A 13,574-nucleotide genomic window follows, 5' to 3' on the forward strand; every position below is an offset into this window, starting at 1 on the left:
GTCCAATACACCTGGACTCGATTACCACAAGGTTTCATAGACAGTCCAAGTATATTTTCCCAGGCTTTGCATGATTGTTTACAGTCTTTCCAACCAGAGAGTGGATCAATATTGATACAGTACGTGGATGATTTACTACTGTGTTCAGATTCATTGGAAGCATCCCTGAAGGATACGAAACAGCTCCTGTTTCATCTTTCAGACACAGGACACAAGGTTTCCAAAGACAAATTACAATTATGCCAAACTAAAGTAAAATATTTGGGACACTGTCTAACACAAGGACTGAGACACCTGACCGCTGATAGAATTCAAGCAATTAGAGACATGACTCTGCCTCAAACCCAGCAACAGATCAGAACGTTTTTAGGAATGTGTGGATATTGCCGTAACTGGATCCCAGGATTTTCCATTCTAGCGTTACCTTTGCAGGAGATGGTCTCATCAAACAAACCTGATCGGATTTCGCATACAGACGAATCCGAGATGGCATTTGAGAAACTAAAACAGTGCCTAACGCAGGCGCCAGCATTAGGTATGCCAGACTATGGGAAACCCTTTGAGCTGTACGGAACAGAAAGTGCTGGTTGCGCGGCAGGCGTCCTAACCCAAAAGCATGGTGATGCCAGCAGGCCGGTAGCATACTACAGCGCTCAGCTAGATACGGTAGCGCGATCCCTCCCCACATGCTTGCGAAGCGTTGCTGCGATAGCATTGCTAGTAACAAAAAGCGAAGATGTAGTGCTAGGTCACAACCTCACAATTCATACACCACATGCAGTGTCAGCCTTGCTAAATTCTGCCCAAACCAGGCACGTCTCATCAGCGCGGTTTACAAGATGGGAATTGGCACTAATGGCCCCCGTAAACATCACCATAAGGAGATGCAGTGCATTAAATCCTGCAACATATCTCCCAGGTGTGCCTGGACAGGCACAAAGGGTGGAGAATGAGAGTGGTGGGGAAGGAGGATTTAATACAAAGGAGGACACACATGATTGTATGGAATATTTGACCCAAAATTTCACCGCAAGGCCTGACATCAGTGACAACCCACTGGAAGATGTAGATCTTACCTTCTACACGGATGGTAGTTGTCACAGACAGTCGGACTCGGGAGACTTGTGTACTGGATACGCAGTCGTAGATGACCAAGGCACCATAGAAGCAGAACCGCTAGGCCCACCTCACTCAGCCCAGGTTGCTGAACTGGTCGCCCTAACCAGAGCATGTGAATTGGCTAAGGGCAAGTCAGCCAATATCTACACCGACTCTAGATACGCATTCGGGGTAGTCCATGATTTCGGAGCCCTATGGCGCCTCAGAAATTTCATGACGGCAGCTGGTACACCGGTAGCGCATGCAGCTCACATCAAAAGGCTTCTAACAGCGATACAGGAACCCGACAGAGTGGCTGTTATCAAGTGTAAAGCACACACATATAGCCAGGACCCAGTATCACTTGGTAACAGCCGAGCAGACGAAGCTGCTAAGCTAGCAGCTGGTACCCCCAGACAGACAGACACCACACAATTGATGGTATTTAATACCATCAACACACAAAAGTTGTGTGAAATGCAAAATTTGTGTTCCACACAGGAAAAGGCAGTCTGGAAGGCAAAAGGATATGGCCAGGAGTCCTCAGGACTCTGGACGGATGGCCAAGGTAAACCAGTGGCCCCCAGAGCATACCTTCCATGTTTAGCTGAGGCAGCACACGGGCTGACTCATCTGGGCAAGGAGGGAATGTGCAAGTTGGTAAGAGCATATTGGTGCGCCCCAGGATTTTCATCTCATGCGAGTAAGAGAGCAATGTCATGCCTTACCTGCTTGAGAAAGAATATCGGAAAGGCAATACCAACAGAACCATCTCATATCCCACCTACAGGCGGCCCTTTTCAGGTAATACAGATTGACTTTATTCAATTACCCCCTTGTCGAAATTTGAAATATGTACTTGTTTGTATAGATGTATTCTCAAATTGGGTCGAAGCATTTCCCGCTATGTTTACTGCTAAGAAAATTGTGCAGGAATTTGTATGTAGATATGGTATCCCTAGAATAATTGAAAGTGATAGGGGTACCCATTTTACAGGTGATGTCTTTCAAGGAATGTGTAAGTTAATGGGAATTGATAGTAAGCTGCACACTCCATACCGTCCCCAGGCGAGTGCGAAGGTGGAAAGAGTGAACAGCACTATTAAAAATAAACTGAGCAAAGTTATGGCAGAGACAGGATTGACATGGCCAGAAGCTTTACCCATTGTACTATACAGCATCAGAACCACTCCCAGGTCCCCTCTTAATCTGTCTCCCTTTGAAATCTTGTTTGGTCAACAACCGCATGTTATGATTAACCCTCAGGATGATTTGAAGTGTAACAATGAAGTAACTGTAAAGTACCTGGTTAACATGAGTAAACAGTTAAGGAAGCAAAATGATAATTTGAAGTTAATGATTCCTGAGTTACCAGATAGTAATTGTCATGACATTGAACCTGGGGATTATGTAATGATACGGAATTTTCTACGCTCAGGTTGCCTTATTGACAGATGGGAAGGACCATACCAAGTCTTATTGACTAGCACTACAGCATTGAAGGTTGCCGAGAGAGAGACTTGGGTTCATTCGTCCCATTGTAAGAAGGTTGCTGATCCAGAGAGGTCCCGTGATAAGGAACAGACGGTAGAGGAAGTTGTATCACTGGAGTGTCTGTTCCAGGAGGACTGAGGCGGCACCTGAGCATTGAAGATCACAAGATCAAAAGCAGTTGTCGATTTCCTGTTCCCTTTTATTGTTTTTCTCCACTTCCCATCCCCTCTCCCTCAACTATTTTTTTCCCCCTTCTCATTCTTCTCCGTTTCCTCCTATAAGATGGACTTGCCCCAAGAGACTGTGATCCGGATTTTCCTGTTGACCATGATGTTGACCAGAGCAGTCTGTTCCGGCGAGAGTACCATGGAGGTCGAGAGAGGTTCTGGAATGGGTTCTGATGATAAAGATGGAGGCGTAGTTTTCCAAGAACAACTTAACCAACAAGTAAAGGCGAGTATCAGAAAACGATCCGATAGCATTGACAATAGAAGGAATTGTGAAGGATTGTTAGCTGAAGAAAACTGTATCTGTAGGCTCTGTGACAATGTAGTTGAGGATGGGTGCATCAAGAAATGCCAATCCAGTTTTAATATCCACATGGACCGGCATCCATTGAGTGACTATCACTCCTTAGTGGGTAGTGTGTTAAATCAAACAGATTGTTGGGTATGCTCTCAAGTACCTCAAGGTCATAGCAAATCAGGACTAGTACCATTCCCTTTAACGGTAGGAGAGGTACTTGAGCTAAAGGGTGGGAGACCGGTGGACAGGAGGTTTAATATCTCCAGTCCTCCTAGTTTGAAGCTCCACCAATATCATGTGGATAGATCCCTAATATGTTTTAACATTACCAATCCCCGAAAGCCGGGAAATTGGGAAGTGTCATGGAGTAACCAAACCATGACCTTTTCATATAGAGCAGATAGAATGCCTACAGATACAGAGCTTATACGCCACATAGCCAGTAGAGAAAAATCTTTCTGATATAGGTATACCCTAGGAAGTAGGATTACGAGAGTTGGAGAGGTATCACCAGGATACTGTGCACATATCGTACAAACGGATACGTGTACTAGACAGATGGGAGAATTAGGAGTAGGAGATTTCACATGGAAGATGTGTAATATGGTTATGTCCTACTCTGTCCCATATGTTCTCCCCGATGATGCATATTTCATATGCGGGAGGAAGGCGTATAAGTGGCTTGCCCCAAACTCTGAAGGATTGTGTTGTATTGGAAAAGTACTGCCTGAAGTAATGACTGTATCACATGCCAAAATGAAAGATATACACCGTGGTGCCCAAGCTCCTTATACTCACACCCACTACGAGCACGTAGTTAAAAGGCAACTGACAGAAAGGACAGAGCATTCGGCCTCTGACATGATCCATGAATCCACCGGGATTCAGGTCCTACTTGCGTTAGATTTCACTCGCACCGCTAGAGGAGTGCTGAACTATAGATACATATCTGCGCTTGCAAATTTGTTAGACAATATCACAGAAATGTATGATGACACTTTTAGGTATACTGGAAGAGAGCTTCAAGCTTATAAAACAGAACTGGTTCAGCATAGAATGGTTCTTAATTATCTCACAGCAGTGACAGGTGGATATTGTGTCACACTGGCAACGCAGTACGGCGTGAAATGCTGCACATATATTACGAATAGTACCGAGGATCCGGTCGAGGTCATAGACCAAAAGATGGACGATATTCTCCAATTAAAGTGGGAATTTCGCAGGAGACACAATCTCACCCTTGCTGCTGTGGGTAATGAGCTGACTGGTTGGGTGTCATGGTTGAACCCGCGAAATTGGTTCTCTGGTTTAGGAGAATGGGCTCAAGGAGTCATAATGGATGTAGGGAAGTTTCTCCTATGTATCTTGGGTGTCGTCATATCGATTGGCTTGATATTTAGATGCGGTCAGGCTTTAATGAAGTGCAAACGTAGTACCAGGGTAATGAGTCTAAGGAGTGAGGAAATTGTAATTCCAATGGATTTGATCTATGACCCAACGGTAGAGACAATGATGTGATGAAAATGCGATTATACGGTCCGTTTCTTTCACCTGTTTTTCCGTTTTCTCCAAGGTAAAAAGACCCACTTGGACAAGGAATTTGATGATCCTGTATACAGACAACTGATGGATTAAAGAAGAAGTTTTGACAACCTTATACACAGATATTTGATGAACTATGCCATAGACCCCCAGTTTCCCTAGAAATTTTAAAATTACGCTAGCCCAACACTTTTGTAAGTCTATGGACATTGACAAAGCTTTTTGCCCACACTTTTTGGCAAAAGCCCAAAGAAGACTGCATTCAACAGACACCAGACAAGACTTCAACCGACAAATGTTCATTAACCTGACATAGAATACCACTGCTTTTACCATAATTGTTCTTTATCTTCATCTCTACAACCTCCAGGTAATGACACACATAGTCGATACGGAATACAGGCACAGATATCAGCAATCACATATCCCCCCATTCATGTATCATCAACTAAAATGTGCTCCCCCATTTTGTTACAACTAAAATCCGAAAAGAGCTCGGTAAAGTTTGACAGCCCATCCACAGACCCGTACCGCGGGATAAGAAGGAATTCAAATGTATACTTCGCAATACCTCGAAGCTTGATCTAAAACACGTACGGCACAATGATACATGACCCCCCAAACATGGATTCATACACACATGCTACTGCTATCTCACTAGGTCATACCCTTTTCACACCTTCTTCTCTCCTCCCTTACCCAACCATGGAAATGTATTTACACCTGACATATATTTTTCTCGTTTTGAAATGTTTTAGGAAGTGGCAGTTATTGTTGACTGCCAAAGGGTGGACTGTCAAAGTCAGAAAAATATCACGATGCACACTACCATATTTGCACCTCATACAGGTCCGCACTGCGCATGCGTGCGCTCTCCCGTGCGTGCGCATACCCGCTGTTACGTGCACCCGCAGGCGCATGGTATGCGCATTTACGGTAGAGTTTCTGTGTGCCCAGCGTGCGACTCAATCGTTACATATTTTAACTATATAATGTATTTTGTAGATCATGGTCCCCTTGATAGATTCTGAAAGTTTAGTTAATATAGCATGTTCATGGACAAAGAGATCCCTCTTTGTTTGATACGAAGGGTCAGACATGGGTCATACAGTGGTGTTTAGTATCCATCGGAAGAGTATTTAATTAGCAATATTCCGGTGTTGGTTTGAAGCGGATTAATCGCTCGTGCGAATAGTTATGGACATAAGAAGTTTATGTACATTTACTATTATTTGCACTTACTTATCCATGCGGCGGGAAACCTAGTTTCCCACCCACCTGAGCAGTTGGAAATGGTCTCAGCCCACCTGTATGAATCAACCTATGACCTTTTGTTATAATGCGAAGACGAATTCCTGTGTCCAATGAACAATGAGATTGTAGGGACCATTGAATTGTATTGTGTGTGGGGCATAAATAGACAAGCCGACCTGATCCAGCTCACTCTCTTCAACGGTTCTCATCACTGATAATCGGGAGCTGGATATTCAGAAAGGCGCATGCGATCGTTCCCTTTGTGCGTAAGTTTTCTCCGCAATCATATTGTCTTTATTGTTATTGTGAGCCATATCTCTCTCTCTCTCTCTCTCTCTCTCCTCCTCTTTCTCTCTCATTTTCCCTTAAACGTAATTGTATTGTATTGTATTTCCTGTGTAGTTATCTGGTTAGTTAGTCAATGTTATATTGTAGTGTATGACTTGTATTGTATTATTCTTTTTCAAGTATAACATTCATATAAGGCGTTAGACCCTAAGCCCAGTATTTGTGTATTTCTTATAGTGTTAAGTATTCTCAGAGCGTCGGTGACGCTCGAACAGCTTTAAAGTTAATAAGGTTACACTGTGTTGCATCTACACTCTATCACTACACTAAGGTTTTCCTGTATAATACATTGTTCATGGTTTACATATAAAGGTTTAACATTGTGAGCGTCAGTGCCGCTGGTGATCTCCTCGTGGTCCCGAGCCTCCGCTACGCTATAGCGAACCATTACGTTAGTCGGCAGCCAATAGCGTGCCTGCCTGTGATCTCTTGGCCGTGAGCGAACGTGACGCTTGAGCGTCTCGACTACGGCTAAGCGATTGTTACGCAACGTGCGTACCCTTACGGTATTCCATACGTCAATAGCGTACAGTGTTCTTAGACCTCTTAAAGGGTTTTAAATAAGATAAATATTTAGCTTTATCAGTGCAGACAAAAGTCGTGGAGCCAGGACGGATGCCTGTCAGCCGGCATGTGGGTGTGTTCCAGAGGCTAAGCACATGCAAATTGTGCCTCCAGCTAGCAAGTGACTAATGCAGGGGTGTGCCTGCTTGTCACCTAGGCAGATAGGAGTTGGTGTGCAAAATGTAGATAGGGTGTCAGGAGGGACTGGAAAGCAGACATGTATGCCGCTGATACTTTTGGCTAAGAGCAAGTGTAGTATCTGTTCTTATAAGTTTAATATCTGATAGGCTCCCTACCTGGGGTCCATATATTAAATATATTTTTAGAAAATGGAGATGGGAAAAACCTTGCTCTGTCCACTCCACGCTTTGACCAAGTATTGAAGTACTTCCAGGACCGGTGCACCTTTCCTATTCTGTCATCCAAAAATAGACAATTGCTGCTTTTCATCTTTAAGTGTGCTTGCGTGTCCATTTTGCAATGTCTTGCACCACCTAAATTTGTCAATTTGCAAAAGGATTACTTTGGTGCACCTTTGCATTCAGGAATATTATTATCTTTTAAAATGTAATAACTGATATAGGGAGTTAAAATCTGCTCTGCAATGTTGCATTTTGTGTCTAGTTCCTGTGTGTATTTCACGCCTTCTAGTGAAAACATTATAAAACGCTACAATTGTAGTACGTGTATAAAACTACATACACATATATTCAGAATGGGAGGCCTACCTGGATTTCATGGCTTACTTTTAGTTACGAACAAACTAGCTTCATTACCTACTCAGAAATAAAATACTTAATGACTTACTGGATTTCAGGAGTGTGGCCTATCGGGCCATCATTGATGGTCATTGTTTTGTATGCAGACCAGAAGCAGGAGTTGCAAATTCTGCAAGATTAGGAGCCAGCAAACAAAAAATTATACTTCACAAAGAACAACTCCCTCCTACTGCTGCCCCTCCCTCCAACTGATTCCAGCCATTAGTGCAGCCCTAGAGAATGCAGCTGCTAATAGTGACATCATGGAATGATGATGTCACCATTACTTGGCAGCATTCCATAGGCCTGCACTTGTTCACTGACTTCAGTTGGGGGGAGGGGCAGCAGGAGGGAGGAGTTATTCTCTGTGAAGCATCATTTTTTTCTGGTTTCTTCTTATGGAGTCAGTGTTATTCTCCTACATCCTTTCTGACAGTAAATAAATGCCCAAAAGTGAAGGCTGGAAAATACCTAATCCAGAAATGAAATAAATAAATAATTAAGCAGTTAATTTGTGCATAGGGAATTAACTCAGTTAGTTAGAAATTACAAGTAATGTACCTAACCTAGGTAGGCCTAGCACCCTGAGTGCCAATTGCAGCCTATAAAAATGCTTTAAATAGACTTAGTGCAATTTAAGGAGACACGAACTACACACAAAATGTTACATTGCAGAATAACTATCAAGTCCCTTTATCAGTTGTTACATTTTAATAGATTAACCCAATGAGTGAATGCAAAGATGCACCAAAGTAAGCATTTTCCAAAAATATCAAATTTAGGCCATTGCAAGACATTTCAAAATGGAAAGCACACAGGCACACACATCATATAACCCGGAACATAAATCAGACATTCCAGAACACTACTGTAGTTTCAGAAATTGCAAGCTGCCTGTTTAAATCCCCTTGCCACAGCATTCAAATGCTGAGAATTCCATGGAACTAGAGAACATTCCGTTGAAGGATTTCATACTGTCTGATGGACCACATTGTGCAGATTAAAGTCATGGAGCCAGGACGGATGCCTGTCAGCCGGCTTGTGGGTGTGTTCCAGAGGCTAAGCACATGCAAATTATGCCTCCAGCTAGCAAGTGACAAACGCAGGGGTGTGCCTGCTTGTCACCTAGGCAGATAGGAGTTGGTGTGCAAAATGTAGATAGGGTGTCAGGAGGGACTGGCAAGCAGGCATGTATGCCGCTGATGTTTTTGGCTAAGAGCAAGTGTAGTATCTGTTCTTATAAATTAATATCTGATAGGCTCCCTATCTGGAGGCCATATATTAAATATATTTTTAGAACAGGGAGATGGGAAAAAACCTTGCTCTGTCCACTCCACGCTTTGACCAAGTATTGAAGTACTTCCAGGACCGGTGAACCTTTCCTATTCTGTCATCCAAAAATAGACAATTGCTGCTTTTCATCTTCAAGTGTGCTTGCGTGTCCGTTTTGCAATGTCTTGCACCACCTAAATTTGTCAATTTGCAAAAGGATTACTTTGGTGCACCTTTGCATTCAGGAATATTATTATCTTTTAAAATGTAACAACAAATAATGGGAGTTAAAATCTGCTCTGCAATGTTGCATTTTGTGTCTAGTTCCTGACTCTGTGTATTTCACTCCTTCTAGTGAAAACATTATTAAATGCTACAATGGTACTACATGTATAGTACTACATATACATATACTCAGAATGTTAGGCCTACCTGGATTTCATGGCTTACTTTTATTTCCGAAACAAACTAGCTTCATTACCTACCCAGAAATAAAATACTTAATGACTTACTGGATTTCTGGAGTGTGGCCTATTGGGGCCTCATTGGTGGGCATTGTTTTGTATGCAGACCAGAAGCAGGAGTTGCAAATTCTGCAAGATTAGGAGCCTGCAAATAAAAAATGATGCTTCACAAAGAACAACTCCCTCCTACTGCTGCCCCTCCCTCCAACTGATTCCAGCCATTAGCTGCAGCTCTAAAGAATGCAGGACATCATGGAACGATGATGTCACCATTACTTGGCAACATTCTATAGGTCTGCATTTGTTCACTGACTTCAGTCGGGGGGGGAAGCAGCAGGAGGGAGGAGTTATTCTCTGTGAAGCATCTTATTTTTCTGGTTTCTTCTAATGGAGTACGTTTTATCCTCCTACGGCCTTTCTGACAATAAAACAATGCCCAAAAGTGAAGGCTGGAAAAGACCTAATCTAAAAATTAAGTAATTAATAAAGCAGTTAATTTGTGCATAGGGAATTCACTCAGTTAGTTAGAAATTACAAGTAATGCACCTAACCTAGGTAGGCCTAGCACCCTGAGTGCAAATTGCAGCCTATAAAAATGCTTTAAATAGACTTAGTGCAATTTAAGCAGACACGAACTACACACAAAATGTTACATTGCAGAATAACTATCAAGTCCCTTTATCAGTTGTTACATTTTAAAAGATTAACCCAATGAGTGAATGCAAAGGTGCACCAAAGTAAACATTTTCCAAAATATAAAATTTAGGCCATTGCAAGACATTTCAAAATGGAAAGCACACAAGCACACACATCATATAACCCGGATCATAAATCAGACATTCCAGAACACTATTGTAGTTCCAGAAATTGCAAGCTGCCTGTTTAAATCCTCTTGTCACAGCATTCAAATGCTAAGAATTCTGTGGAATTAGAGAACATTCCGTTGAAGGATTTCACACTGTCTGATGGACCGCATTGTGCAGACAAAAGTCGTGGAGCCAGGACGGATGCCTGTCACCCGGCTTGTGGGTGTGTTCCAGAGGCTAAGCACATGCAAATTGTGCCTCCAGCTAGCAAGTGACTAATGCAGGGGTGTGCCTGCTTGTCACCTAGGCAGATAGGAGTTGGTGTGCAAAATGTAGATAGGGTGTCAGGAGGGACTGGAAAGCAGACATGTATGCCGCTGATGTTTTTGGCTAAGAGCAAGTGTACTATCTGTTCTTATAAGTTTAATATCTGATAGGCTCCCTACCAGGGGTCCATATATTAAATATATTTTTAGAAAATGGAGATGGGAAAAACCTTGCTCTGTCCACTCCACGCTTTGACCAAGTATTGAAGTACTTCCAGGACCGGTGCACCTTTCCTATTCTGTCATCCAAAAATAGACAATTGCTGCTTTTCATCTTTAAGTATGCTTGCGTGTCCATTTTGCAAAGTCTTGCACCACCTAAATTTGTAAATTTACAAAAGGATTACTTTGGTGCACCTTTGCATTCAGGAATATTATTATCTTTTAAAATGTAATAACTGATATAGGGAGTTAAAATCTGCTCTGCAATGTAGCATTTTGTGTCTAGTTCCTGTGTGTATTTCACGCCTTCTAGTGAAAACATTATAAAACGCTTCAATTGTAGTACGTGTATAAAACTACATACACATATATTCAGAATGGGAGGCCTACCTGGATTTCATGGCTTACTTTTAGTTACGAACAAACTAGCTTCATTACCTACTCAGAAATAAAATACTTAATGACTTACTGGATTTCTGGAGTGTGGCCTATCGGGCCATCATTGATGGTCATTGTTTTGTATGCAGACCAGAAGCAGGAGTTGCAAATTCTGCAAGATTAGGAGCCAGCAAACAAAAAATTATACTTCACAAAGAACAACTCCCTCCTACTGCTGCCCCTCCCTCCAACTGATTCCAGCCATTAGTGCAGCCCTAGAGAATGCAGCTGCTAATAGTGACATCATGGAATGATGATGTCACCATTACTTGGCAGCATTCCATAGGCCTGCACTTGTTCACTGACTTCAGTTGGGGGGAGGGGCAGCAGGAGGGAGGAGTTATTCTCTGTGAAGCATCATTTTTTTCTGGTTTCTTCTTATGGAGTCAGTGTTATTCTCCTACATCCTTTCTGACAGTAAATAAATGCCCTGGAAAATACCTAATCCAGAAATGAAATAAATAATTAATTAAGCAGTTAATTTGTGCATAGGGAATTAACTCAGTTAGTTAGAAATTACAAGTAATGCACCTAACCTAGGTAGGCCTAGCACCCTGAGTGCCAATTGCAGCCTATAAAAATGCTTTAAATAGACTTAGTGCAATTTAAGCAGACACGAACTACACACAAAATGTTACATTGCAGAATAACTATCAAGTCCCTTTATCAGTTGTTACATTTTAATAGAGTAACCCAATGAGTGAATGCAAAGATGCACCAAAGTAAGCATTTTCCAAAAATATCAAATTTAGGCCATTGCAAGACATTTCAAAATGGAAAGCACACAGGCACACACATCATATAACCCGGATCATAAATCAGACATTCCATAACACTACTGTAGTTTCAGAAATTGCAAGCTGCCTGTTTAAATCCCCTTGCCACAGCATTCAAATGCTGAGAATTCCATGGAACTAGAGAACATTCCGTTGAAGGATTTCATACTGTCTGATGGACCGCATTGTGCAGATTAAAGTCATGGAGCCAGGACGGATGCCTGTCAGCCGGCTTGTGGGTGTGTTCCAGAGGCTAAGCACATGCAAATTATGCCTCCAGCTAGCAAGTGACAAACGCAGGGGTGTGCCTGCTTGTCACCTAGGCAGATAGGAGTTGGTGTGCAAAATGTAGATAGGGTGTCAGGAGGGACTGGCAAGCAGGCATGTAGGCCGCTGATGTTTTTGGCTAAGAGCAAGTGTAGTATCTGTTTTTATAAATTAATATCTGATAGGCTCCCTATCTGGAGGCCATATATTAAATATATTTTTAGAACAGGGAGATGGGAAAAAACCTTGCTCTGTCCACTCCACACTTTGACCAAGTATTGAAGTACTTCCAGGACCGGTGCATCTTTCCTATTCTGTCATCCAAAAATAGACAATTGCTGCTTTTCATCTTTAAGTGTGCTTGCGTGTCCGTTTTGCAATGTCTTGCACCACCTAAATTTGTCAATTTGCAAAAGGATTACTTTGGTGCACCTTTGCATTCATGAATATTATTATCTTTTAAAATGTAACAACAAATAATGGGAGTTAAAATCCACTCTGCAATGTTGCATTTTGTGTCTAGTTCCTGACTCTGTGTCCTTCTAGTGAAAACATTATTAAATGCTACAATGGTACTACATGTATAGTACTACATATACATATACTCAGAATGTTAGGCCTACCTGGATTTCATGGCTTACTTTTATTTCTGAAACAAACTAGCTTCATTACCTACTCAAAAATAAAATACTTAATGACTTACTGGATTTCTGGAGTGTGGCCTATTGGGGCCTCATTGGTGGGCATTGTTTTGTATGCAGACCAGAAGCAGGAGTTACAAATTCTGCAAGATTGGGAGCCGGCAAATAAAAAATGATGCTTCACAAAGAACAACTCCCTCCTACTGCTGCCCCACCCTCCAACTGATTCCAGCCATTAGCTGCAGCTCTAAAGAATGCAGCTGCTAATAGTGACATCATGGAACGATGATGTCACCATTACTTGGCAACATTCTATAGGTCTGCATTTGTTCACTGACTTCAGTCGGGGGGAGAAGCAGCAGGAGGGAGGAGTTATTCTCTGTGAAGCATCTTATTTTTCTGGTTTCTTCTAATGGAGTAAGTTTTATCCTCCTACGGCCTTTCTGACAATAAAACAATGCCCAAAAGTGAAGGCTGGAAAAGACCTAATCTAAAAATTAAGTAATTAATAAAGCAGTTAATTTGTGCATAGGGAATTCACTCAGTTAGTTAGAAATTACAAGTAATGCACCTAACCTAGGTAGGCCTAGCACCCTGAGTGCAAATTGCAGCCTATAAAAATGCTTTAAATAGATTTGGTGCAATTTAAGCAGACACGAACTACACACAAAATATTACATTACAGAATAACTATCAAGTCCCTTTATCAGTTGATACATTTTAAAAGATTAACCCAATGAGTGAATGCAAAGGTGCACCAAAGTAAACATTTTCCAAAATATCAAATTTAGGCCATTGCAAGACATTTCAAAATGGAAAGCACACAGGCACACACATCA

The 13,574-nt window shown here is 42.0% G+C and overlaps 4 non-coding genes across 4 annotated transcripts; all 4 read left to right on the top strand.

The window, feature by feature from the left end:
* Positions 1-7,040: 7,040 nt before the first annotated feature.
* LOC134960333 (U2 spliceosomal RNA) lies at positions 7,041-7,235 on the top strand. The gene has a single exon (XR_010187741.1). It is a non-coding gene; the product is annotated as a U2 spliceosomal RNA (small nuclear RNA).
* A 1,541-nt stretch (positions 7,236-8,776) lies between these two features.
* On the top strand, positions 8,777-8,965 carry LOC134960544 (U2 spliceosomal RNA). Its single transcript, XR_010187777.1, has one exon. It is a non-coding gene; the product is annotated as a U2 spliceosomal RNA (small nuclear RNA).
* A 1,525-nt stretch (positions 8,966-10,490) lies between these two features.
* LOC134960356 (U2 spliceosomal RNA) lies at positions 10,491-10,685 on the top strand. The gene has a single exon (XR_010187744.1). It is a non-coding gene; the product is annotated as a U2 spliceosomal RNA (small nuclear RNA).
* Positions 10,686-12,205: 1,520 nt separating this feature from the next.
* On the top strand, positions 12,206-12,403 carry LOC134960622 (U2 spliceosomal RNA). Its single transcript, XR_010187791.1, has one exon. It is a non-coding gene; the product is annotated as a U2 spliceosomal RNA (small nuclear RNA).
* The last annotated feature ends 1,171 nt before the right edge of the window (positions 12,404-13,574 follow it).

The sequence above is a fragment of the Pseudophryne corroboree genome, chromosome 1 (assembly GCF_028390025.1).
Source record: "Pseudophryne corroboree isolate aPseCor3 chromosome 1, aPseCor3.hap2, whole genome shotgun sequence".
NCBI classification, from domain to species: Eukaryota; Metazoa; Chordata; class Amphibia; order Anura; family Myobatrachidae; genus Pseudophryne; species Pseudophryne corroboree.